Consider the following 11,824-nt stretch of genomic DNA (forward strand, 5'->3'; position numbering starts at 1 on the left):
TTCCAGACCCTGTGCTGGAACTAAACTCCCTGGGGACTGTCATCACAACAGGCCAAGCTCACACACCTGGCCGTCCTCGGCTTTCTCTAGCCAGAGGCAGAGCCGGAAAAGGTTGAGGGATGAGGACATGGGACTGAGAGACAGGGAAAGAAGGGCAGAGTTCCTTTTTTTTTTTTTTTTTTTTCCCCTGTAGGCTATGGTAGCCTGAGGGCTTTTAAACTATCAATAGGCTTCTTGGCTTAATCAATGACTCCTGACCAAGAGATAAAGCAGGGTGTGGCAGAGATAATCCAGTGGTTATGCAAAGAGACTTTCACAGCCCTTCAGCTATGCCACCGAGGTATAGGTCTTCTCCCGAGTTTCCCGGTTAGATCTCTGTGCCCTGGTGTCCCTCCCTGTTGCTGCTCCAGATTCTGAGGGTAGTAGCAATGGAGACTCAAGAGTTGTACTTGGTGAGTCTCTGGGGAGTCCTCTCCTCCCTTCAGTCATCCCCTTGTTGGTGGAACAGACTGGAGGTGGTGTCTCCACTGACAAATTGTCGAACTGTTAGCAGTCACTTAATCTCTCCTTAGGCCCCTCTCTCCTCTCTGTCACCAGCCACGCGTGTTTGTACTCACGGGTGATTTACTGGGTTTCTGTGGTCATTCTAGTCCTGTCTTGTTTCGGTCCGGGTGGTCTCCTTTGGTATTCCTAGTTGATCCGGGAGAGGAGAGGAGAGCGAAGGGCAGAGTTCCTAACGTCTTCATATTCTTCTTCTTCTTCTTTTCCGTCTCTCTCTCTCTACCGATTTTTATCTCTATCTTTTTTAAGAAATGCTGGGGGCCAAAACAGAGTTCACCCCGTAGGGCATGTGGTTTGCCGCGTGTGTTGCTTGGATTTGAGGCCCAGCACCACAAAGGGGTTATCATGGACTCGGGGAAGCTGTGGTTGTGGTCTGTCTGTCTCTGTCTCTGTGTCTGAATTAAAAAGTTGACCCTGAAATGGTGAAACAACACATATGTAAGGACCCAGTGCCACGAAAATGAATGAAGAGAGGGCGGGAGAGGTAGCATCATGGTTATGCAGAGAGTTTCTCATGCCTGAGGCTCCAGAGTCCCAGGTTCAATCCCCTGCACCACCATAAACCAGAGCTGAACAGTGCTCTGGTTAAAATAATAATAAAAAAATAAATAGGTAAGTAAAATGAAGAGAAAAAAAACTGTTGTCTAAAGAGAAATATTAAGAAAATCTAGAATGGGACTGAAGACGAAAGTAGGAAAGGTTTCAGGAAACTTCAAATAGCCAATCAGAACCACAAGAGAGACTGACATCAATAACAACAACAACAATAATAAAAAAACAAGGGCAAAAAAAAAGGGGAAGAGAATTAAAAAAAAAATCCAAGAGAGTTCTCTCTCTCTCTCTCTCTCCTGTCTCTCTCTCCCCTTCTCTCTCTCTCTGAGGCTGGGGATGGACTCATAACATCCCATATGTATGATGCTTCCCTCGCCCAATTTTGATTCTCTCTATGTACTTTTAGAGATTTATTTCATAAGAGATAGAGAGGCCAGAGCACCAATAGCATATGAAATACAGGTGACTGAACCCAGGAACTCACACATGAAAATTCTGCACTCTACCCACTGAGCTAGACCCCCAAGCTCTCTCTCTATTTTTCAGAGACATGGAGAAAGACAAAGAGGAAGAGGGAGGACTAGAGGGAGATGTGCCAAAGCACAGACACCCCCCCCCCCCGGAAGCTCTAACTTCATGTGGTTCTTGGTGTGCCCATGTGGTGCTAGGGATGGATACCATAGTTTTAAGAACATATCGTGCACCATAAGGGCTGTAATAAATCCTATAATCCTAGGAGTCGGGCGGTAGCACAGCGGGTTAAGCACAGGCACGTGGCACAAAGCACAAGGACCGGCGTAAGGATCCCGGTTCGAGCCCCCGGCTCCCCATTTGCAGGGGAGTCGCTTCCCAGGCGGTGAAGCAGGTCTGCAGGTGTCTGTCTTTCTCTCCTCCTCTCTGTCTTCCCCTCCTCTCTCCATTTCTCTCTGTCCTATCTAACAATGACGACATCAATAACAACAACTTTTTTAAAAAAGGGCAACAGAAGGGTAAATAAATAAATATAAAATTTTTTAAAAGTTTAAAAAATTCTATAATCCTAGAACTACATGCTGGAAGACACACCTGGTTTTCTGAAACAGAAAGTGATGGTGTGCTGTGTTCAACGTTAACAACAGCCCACTGCAAAATCTTGGACCCTGCCTCTTCTCAGGTCCAGCCTCCATCACGTGTTCTGTCAGCCCCCAGCCCGGCTCTGGTGTAACCCAAACTCCACTTGCAAAATCTCGCCACATGTCACACTTCTTTGTGCTGAGTAAATATTTGCAGCCCTCCTCAGGAAAATGTAGCCCAGGTCACGCTCTAGGCTGGATCACTGGTGGCCTGTGGCCAGGGCATTTTGTTCTTGGTCGGGGACAGCAGGTAACTGGCAAAGCTCAGAGGTGCCAACACTGAGACACTCCCCTGCTTTGGGGATGTCTTCCCTGCCTGATCACAGGTGTACTTATTTAGACTGAATTACTTACTTATTTCTTTTTTAAATTACTTTTTTTTATTATCTATTATAAATTGTTATCTATGACCACCTGTGGCCAGTAGTTTTGTATGCTTTTATTTATTTATTTATTTATTTATTTATTTTCCCTTTTGTTGCCCTTGTCGTTTTTTATTGTTGTTGTAGCTATTATTATTGTTATTGATGTCGTCGTTGTTGGATAGGACAGAGAGAAATGGAGAGAGGAGGAGAAGACAGAGAGGGGGAGAGAAAGACAGACACCTGCAGACCTGCTCCACTGCCTATGAAGCGACTCCCCTGCAGGTGGGGAGCTGGGGCTTGAACCAGGATCCTTAGCCGATCCCCGCCCTTTGTGCCACCTGCGGTCAACCCGCTACGCTACCACCCGACTCCCTTTAAATTACTTTTTTTAAAAAAAAATTTTATTGGCTAGAGACAGAGAAATCTAGATGGAAAGGGGAGATAGAGAGAAAGAGAGAGAGAGAGAGAGAGAGAGACACCTGCAGCCCTGTTTCAACACTTGTGAAGCTTTTTCCTGTGCAGGTGAGGACCGGAGTTTAAACGTGGGCCCTGCACACGGTGACACATGCACTCAGCCAGGTGCACTAGCACCTGCCCTTACATAGATCTAACCAGAGTACTGCTCAGCTTTGACTTGGTCCTGCGGGTTGAATCTAGAGCCTCAGGCATGAAAGTTTCTTGTGTGACTGCTTTGCTAACTCTTCAGACCTCTTTGACTTATTAAAAATTCAAATGAGGCTGGGCTACTCCCAGGCACAAGAACCTAGATTCAAGCCCGTTCTCCACTTGCAGGGGAGAAACATCCTAAGTGGGGAAGCAGGTCTGCAGGTCTCTCTCTCTCTCCCTCTCTCTCTCTGTATCTCACCTTCCCCTCTCAATTTCTTTCTGTTCTAGCAAAGAAAAATAGAAAGAAAGGAAGAAAGGGAAAAATGGTCTCCAGAAATGGTGGGTTCATAATGTAATCACCAAGCCCTAGTCATTGATGGCATCGAAATAAGTAAGTAAATAAGTAAATATTCAAATGGGGGGCCGGGTGGTGGCGCACCTGGTTGAGTGCATGTTATAGTGCGTTAAGGACCCAGGTTCAAGTCCCCAGTCCCCACCTGCAGGGGGAAAGCTTCATGAGTGGTGAAGCAGTGCTGCAGGTGTCTGTCTCTCTCCCTCTCTATCCCCCCCCTGCCCTCTTGATTTCTGGCTGTCTCTATCCAATAAAATAAAGATAATAAATAAAAAATAATAAATAAATAAATAAATAAATAAGTAAAAATTCAAATGGTCAGTTGTTGCATTTAGAATTCTGGGACCTAGTCACTTTCTTGGCTACCAAATATTGCAAGATGGAAAAAGGACGAGGCTAATAGCAGACTAGGAAGAATCTGGAAATGGCCACTACCATTCAGCTGGGCTGCTACAGTGCTTTCATTGATAAGAACCATGTGCTGAGGGAGTCGGGCGGTAGCGCAGCGGGTTAAGTGCAGGTGGTGCAAAGCGCCAAGGACCAGCTTAAGGATCCAGGTTCCAGCCCCCGGCTCCCCACCTGCAGGGGAGTCACTTCACAGGCGGCGAAGCAGGTCTGCAGGTGTCTGTCTCTCCCCTTTCTGTCTTCCCCTCCTCTCTCCATTTCTCTCTGTCCTATCCAACAACAACGACATCAATAACAACAGCAATAATAACTACAACCATAAAACATCAAGGGCAACAAAAGGGAATAAATAAATAAATACTTTAAAAGAAAGAAAGAAATATGTGCTGGACTTTCAAGCCTGAGGCTCCAAAGTTGCAGGTTCAGTCCCCCACACCACCATAAGCCACGGCTGAGCAGGGCTCTGATATAAAAAAGAAAGAAAGAAAAAGAGGAAAAAAGAAGGAAAAAAAGGAAGAAAGGAAGGAAGGAAGAAAGAAAAGCTGAATTGCACAGATCAATTAAAACATATATATATATGCTTGATCATTCAAATGTCCAAACTAGGGAGCTGGCGGTAGCGCAGCCGGTTAAGCGCACGTGGCGAAGTGCAAGGAGTGGCGTAAGAACTGGTGTAAGGATCCCGGTTCAAACCCCCAGATCCCCACCTGTAGGGGAGTCGCTTCACAGCTGTGAAGCAGGTCTGCAGGTGTCTATGTTTCTCTCCCCTTCTCTGTCTTCCCCTCCTCTCTCCATTTCTCTCTGTCCTATCCAACAACGACAGCTATAACAACAATAATAACTACAACAACAACAAACAAAAAAATGTCCTAACTATTGGGTTGTTGGGAAAGTCATGATGGATTTTCTATATTTCTTCTTCTTTTTCAATTAATTAATTAATTATTGGATAGAAACAGAGAGAAATTGAGAGGGTTAGGGGAAAACAGAGAGGGAGAGAGACAGAGACACACCTGCAGCCCTGTTTCACCACTTGGGAAACTTTCCTCCTGCACGTGGGGACCAGAGGCTTGAACCCGGGTCCTTGGGCACTGTAATGTGTGCGCTTAACCAGGTGCACACCGCTACCTGGCCCCCGTCTTCTTCTTCCTCTTCTTCAATATGGAACGCTTCATGAACTTGCACGTCCTCCTTGTGTAGGGCCATGCTAATCTGCTGTGCACCGTTCCAACTTTAGTATATGTGCTGCTGAAGACAGCGCTTTTCTATGCAAAAATGTGTCATGACTTTCCCGACATCCCGATATATTTCCCTTGTGTATTTGGTCACAGCTCTCAGCTCCCAAAGCCCTTGACTTGCCTGAGGGGTAGCAGCAATGGGATGGGGTAACCTTTATCATAGTGCTTTAGGCCTCCGTCCCTAGTTTCCAGAATCCTGGTTATTCACCACCAGGCTCTTTTCCCCACATCCGGGCTGAGGTTGGTGAGGCAACTTCTGAAAGGTACCACCAGGGATGAGGGGCTGAGAATTTCAGCCCTAGGCCTGATGTCTAGGGAGGGGTGGAGGGCTGGAGGGTGAATCAGTCAGCAAAGGCCGACGATTTCACCATCAATCCTAGATAGTGAAGCCTCCACAGAGCCCCAGAGGGGTGGGCCCAGAGAGCTTGCAGACTAGAGACAGACGGGGAGGAGAGCGGGGTGTGCCGAGAGGCCATGCAAGTGCTGTCTCCCGTCCCTACACCTTGTCCTTAGCGTAGCTCTCCATCTGGCTGTTCCCCCACAACGGCCTTTTATAACAAATCTGCCATCTAGCAAGGAAAACACACGAGACTCTCACGTCTGACGTTCTCAGTTTGATCTCTAGCACGGCATGTACCTGAGTGGTGTTCTGGGCCAGTCTTGTCCTCTCATCATTGTCTGTCTCATGTGAAACTCGTGTGTGTGTGTGTGTGTGTGTGTGTGTGTGTGTGTGTGTGTGTGTATTCAGGGATATTCAGGGGGAAAGTAGTGAAATCCAAATCAATTCATGAATTTACTTATGAGCAGTGTATCATTGTTGGTTTTGTTAAACAGACCATTGGTGATGTAAGCTGATTAGTGATATCTGGAAACGGGTGGGGAGGCATATGGGAATTCTCTGTACTGGCTTTGTAGCTTTTTAAAAACTAGTTTTAAGACTTATCTCTTTGGTGAGGGTGGGAGGCAGGAGTAGACAGCATAATGGTTCTACAAAGAGACTCTCATGCCTGAGGCTCCAAAGTCCCAGTTTCAATTCCCTATACCACCATAAGCCAGAGCTGAGTAGTGCTCTGGCAAAATACATGTATTTTTTTCTTTTTTAATTCATTAATTTTTCATGGGGGCCGGGCAGTAGCACAGCAGGTTAAGCACACAAGGCCCAAAGTGCAAAGACCAGTGTAAGGATCCAGGTTGGAGCCCCCGGCTCCCCACTGCCGGGGGGTCGTTTCACAAGCAGTGAAGCAGGTCTACGGGTGTCTTTTTCTCGCCCCTCTGCCTCCCCCTTCTCTCTGTGCCATCCAACAACAGCAACAGTGGCAACAATGACAACAAAAATAGCAGCGACAACAAAATAGAAAAAATGGCCTCCAGGAGCAGTGAATTCATAGTGCAGACACGGAGCCCCAGCGATAACCTTGGAGGCAAATTAATTAATTAATTGATTTTTTTCATCATTGTCTCACCACTCCAGGGCAGCTTTTTCCAGACAGACAGAATGAAGGAGAGAGGGAAAGACAACGGTACAGAAGCTCCCTCCGTGGTGGGGACGAGGCTGGAGCCTGGCTCACTTGCAGTGCAGCACCCCAGTGAGCTGTCCGGGCCTTAGTTATTTACTGTCAGAGAGAGTGGGACTGAGAGTGATCAGACTACAGCGCCTCTCTATCCTACAGTGGAGACGGAGATTCAACCTGGGACCTCTGGGGCCTCACTCACACAAGTCTGGTGTGCAACTACTGCACTTCTCCCCACCCTGCAAATCCAGAATGAACCCAAAGTAAGAAAGCTCACTTAAAATGTTCAGTGGGGGGAGTCAGGAGGTAGCACAGCAGGTTAAGCGCACATGGCGCAAAGTGCATGGACTGGGGTAAGGATCCTGGTTCGAGCCCCCGGCTCCCCACCTGCAGGGGAGTTGCTTCACAGGCGGTGAAGCAGGTCTGCAGGTGTCTGTCTTTCTCTCCCCCCTCTGTCTTCCCCTCCTCTCTCCATTTCTATCCAACAACAACAACAAGAATAACTACAACAATAAAACAAGGGCAACAAAAGAGAATAAATAAATAAATAAATAAATAAATAAATAAATAAATAACATTGGGATCGGGAATCGGGCAGTAGTACAGTGGGTTAAGTGCGCATGGCGCGAAGCTGGTTCCAGCCCCGGCTCCCCACCTGCAAGGGAGTCACTTCACAGGCGGTGAAGCAGGTCTGCAGGTGTCTCTCTCTCCCCCTCTCTGTCTTCTCCTCTTCTCTCCATTTCTCTCTGTCCTATCCAACAACAACAACGTCAATAATAACTGCAACAATAAAACAAGAAGGGCAACAAAAGGGAATAAATATTAAAAAGAAAAGAAAAGAAAAACATGACTTAAAAAAAAAATCTGCCTTGCCAATAAACAGCTGACATACACAAGAGTCAGATGCTGTCCTTCCTTCAGTGAACTTACTGATATGGAGCTGGGGGGTGAACTTGTATGACTGAGCGTCACAGGTGTTTTGCTGGAGGTCTTCGGAGAACTGCACGGGAAAATAGCAGGTGCAGAGTCAAGTGGGCGGTGGTTCTCACTTAGGGAGCTCTAGGCTCGCAGGGGACATCAGGCACCACCTAGAGACAAGTTCTGTCTCTATAACTGGGGCTGGGAAGTGCACCAGCATCCAGCGGGTAGACGCCTCAGATGCCCCCAACTCCTACAGCGCACACAACAGGCCACACGACAAAAGGTTGTCCAGCCCCAGTGTCTGCAGTGTGACGGCTGAGAAACTGTAGCTTCAGGTGAGAGGAGAGGACTGAGGAGACAGCACCAGCCGGCATACCTGAGCCCCCAGAAGCCCCAAGTGCAGCCCTCAGGGCCACCATATAATAGAGCTGAGCAGTGACCTAGTCTTTCCTCCTTTCAATACCTTGTTTTTTTTGTTTGTTTTTGTTTTGCCTCCAGGGTTATTGCTGGGGCTCAGTGCCTGCACTGGCAAACGCTAGAAGAAGAAGAAGTGCCTGCACTAGGAATCCACTGCTCCTGGAGGCCATTTTTTCCCTTTTGTTGCCCTTGTTGTTTATCATTGTTGTTATTATTATTCTTGCCATTGCTGTTGTTGTTGGAAAGGACAGAGAGAAATGAAGAGAGGAGGGGAAGACAGAGAGGGAGAGAGAAAGATAGACACCGGCAGACCTGCTTCACCGCTTGTGAGGCGACCCCCCTGTAGGTGGGGAGCTGGGGGCTGGAACCGGGATCCTTATGCCGGTCCTTGCACTTGGCACCATGTGTGCTTAACCCGCAGTGCTAACGCCCAGCCCCCAATACCTTTCTTAATAAACAAGTCTTTAAAATATAAGTCAGCAGAGAGGTGGAGTGGGGTTTGCTATACAAATTCAGATGGAAAAAGACACTCCAGTGGTCCAGAGGTCACAGTGAGTGGAGCCTTGGACTCGCAAGCATGAGGTCTCGAGTTTGATCCCCAGCAGCACCTGCACCAGAGTGATGTCTGGTTCCTCCTCTCTCTCCTCCTATCTTTCTCATAAACGAATAAATAAATAAATTTAAAAAATATTTTTAAAAGAAAGAAAAAGACACTCCAAGAAAATGGTAAAACTGGGGGCTGGGTGGGGGCACACTCAGTTGAGTGTGCATATTAATGACCAGGTACAAGGACCCAGGTTCAAGCTCCTAGCCCCCACCAGCAGGAGGGAAGCTTGAAGCTTGAAAAAGTGCTGCAGATGTCTCTTTCTCTCTGGCTCTAGTTTTATTTTCTGTCTCTGTCCAATAAATGAATAAATAAATATTTTTAAAAAATAAGAGAGGGGAGTCGGGCTGTAGCGCAGCGGGTTAAGTGCAGGTGGCGCAAAGCACAAGGACCGGCGTAAGGATCCCGGTTCGAATCCCGGCTCCCCACCTGCAGGGGAGTCGCTTAACAGGCAGTGAAGCAGGTCTGCAGGTGTCTGTCTTTCTCTCCTCCTCTCTGTCTTCCCCTCCTCTCTCCATTTCTCTCTGTCCTATCCAACAACGACGACAACAACAATAAAAAAAAACAACAAGGGCAACAAAAGGGAATAAATAAATAAAATAAAATATTAAAAAAATAAAAATAAATTTAAAAAAATATAAGAGAGGGTGGGAGTACATAGCAGAATGGTTCTGCAAAGTGACTCAACGCCCGAAGTTCCAAGGTCCCAGGTTCAATCCCCCAGCACCACCATAAGCCAGAGTTGAACATTGCTCTGGGGGGAAAGTAAAGGTGGGGGTGGGGAGGAACTGAAGTTCTGGGATGGACAGAGAAGACAGAAAGAGAATCTGGATATCCTGCTAATCTGATTATTTTTTTCCCTTGGAACTCAGTTTTGCCAGCCACAAACTAGTGATGTCATAAAACTAAATGACTCATCCATTCCTGGTATCATAAGAAAATACCACTGATAAAAACTAAGTCCCTGGGCCCCACCTACTTCCAGTTGCCCTAATGAGATGGACTTTTCCCTCAGCAGCACAAGTAGACAATCCGGAAGGCAAACAAAGACAGTGCTTGGGCAACCTCACTTGGGTCCGGATGGCTGTGAAAACGGGGACCGGGTTTAAGGGCACGCTGTGTAAACTCAGCCAACACGGTGTTTGGTGTCTCTGTCTCGGGGAAGCTGAGATCTGCAAGTGGGCAGTCTAGAGCTAGGTCAGAACTGGCCAGATGATCTATAATGCCATCTGGAACCCAGACCCCTCTCTGCCTGTATCATCTTGAGCTGTGGTTTCCTTCCTCACGCTGAACTTGCACAATCATTCAAGCTTTCATCAGCACTCCAGGAGGGGGGAGCGTGGGATGGGGCGGGGTGGGGGAGTAAAAAGTCACAAACAAGGTGAAAGACGCCCCATTTTCCCGCAACCTCCTCTGACTAGAACTCCCACTTATCTCTTGGCCTGAGCGGCAGGGGGACCTGGAGGCAGAGTGTTTTCATCTGAGCACCAGTAAAATGAACTTTATTTTATTTTTTTATTCCCTTTTGTTACCCTGGTTGTTTTATTGTTGTAGTTATTATTGTTGTTGTCACTGTTGGATAGGACAGAGAGAAATGGAGAGAGGAGGGGAAGACAGAGAGGAGGAGAGAAAGATAGACACCTGCAGACCTGCTTCACCGCCTGTGAAGCGACTCCCCTGCAGGTGGGGAGCCGGGGGCTCGAACCGGGATCCTTACGCCAGTCCTTGTGCTTTGCGCCACCTGCGCTTAGACCGCTGCGCTACTGCCCGACTCCCAAAATGAACTATTTTAATAAGGAAGAAAAATTAGAACAAATATTGAGTAAGTGAAAATATTGCTTCAGGGGCCAGGTGGTGGCTCACCTGGTTGAGCGCACATGTTACAATAAGCAAGGACCCAGGTTCAAGGCCCTGGTCCCCACTTGCAGGGGGAAAGCTCTGTGAGTGGTGAAGCAGGGCTGCAGGTGCCTCTCTTTCTCTCTCCCTCTCTATCTCCCCCTACCCTCTCAATTTCTGTCTCTATCCAATAAAGATAATAAAATGATAAAATAATTTTAAAAAAAGAAAAAAAGAAAATATTGCTTCAGTGCACAATCCAGGCTTTTGTGATGAGGCCAAGATAGACTGACCTCATGATGGATGTCAAGAAATGTTATGTAGCAGCAGTCCAGAGTGACCTAAAAGAGGTCCCACTAGGCCTAGACCTCTAGTGGATCCATCTCACCTCTATCACTGGTCATCTCCATCAGAAGCAACATAATGGGCCTCTTTGTGGGCCCCTATAGGGCCTTGCCCTCGGTATGGATCAACAATGGTAGGGAATGTTCCATTCTCCAAAGGGAGGTTGGACAACATACTCTACCTACCACCCGAGGAAGATGGGTCCTGAAATTAGTGCAGCCTGGAATGTTCCTAGTCATGACTACAGAATGTGAGCTCAGACCTACAGGGATGCAGAGGTCACACAGACTCCTGTGCCCCAGATCAAACTGATGGGTTTACAGTCAACAATATTTATATACTTTCCTCATATTTGGGAGCTGATCTCTTCCCTGATCCAGCTTTCTAGTCCTTTCTCCAACTATAACACCATCCCCCCAGACAATAGCTTAGGTCACCTGCATATTGGATGGCAGGCACAGACAAAAACTAGTAAAGTCATGGGCCCCTTGGAATAGACCTAAAATAGACCTACTGGCTTTTTCCAAAAGGGAGACCCCAAATCTTCATCTGCAATATTCTTGCCTTTAGGTTCCTGACTAGTCAACAATTTGTTCTGCTTTATCTCCTAACTCTTTTTCAGCCACCAGGTTCCAGATGCTAGCATGATGCCAACTGGACTTCCCTAGGCAGATGACCCCACCACTGTGTCCTGGAGCCCCATTAAGGAAAGGGAGAGTCAGGATGGGAGTACAGATCGACCTATCAACGCCCATATTCAGTGGAGAAGAAATTACAGAAGCCATGGTCTGGGAGGTGGTACAGTGGTAAAGCTATGGACTCTCAAGCATGAGGTCCCGAGTTCGATTCCCGGCAGCACATGTGCCAGAGTGATGTCTGGCTCTTTCTCTCTCCTCCTAGCTTTCTCATAAATAAATAAAATCTTAAAAAAAAAAAAAAGAAAGAAATTACAGAAGCCAGACTTCCCATCTTCTGCACACCATAATGATCTTGGGTTCA

The 11,824-nt window shown here is 47.1% G+C and overlaps 1 non-coding gene across 1 annotated transcript; it reads right to left on the bottom strand.

Moving 5' to 3' along the window:
• Nucleotides 1-5,108: 5,108 nt before the first annotated feature.
• Nucleotides 5,109-5,214, bottom strand: LOC132539156 (U6 spliceosomal RNA). Its single transcript, XR_009550458.1, has one exon. It is a non-coding gene; the product is annotated as a U6 spliceosomal RNA (small nuclear RNA).
• Nucleotides 5,215-11,824: the final 6,610 nt, after the last annotated feature.

Source organism: Erinaceus europaeus, chromosome 6 (assembly GCF_950295315.1).
Source record: "Erinaceus europaeus chromosome 6, mEriEur2.1, whole genome shotgun sequence".
Lineage (NCBI taxonomy): Eukaryota > Metazoa > Chordata > Mammalia > Eulipotyphla > Erinaceidae > Erinaceus > Erinaceus europaeus.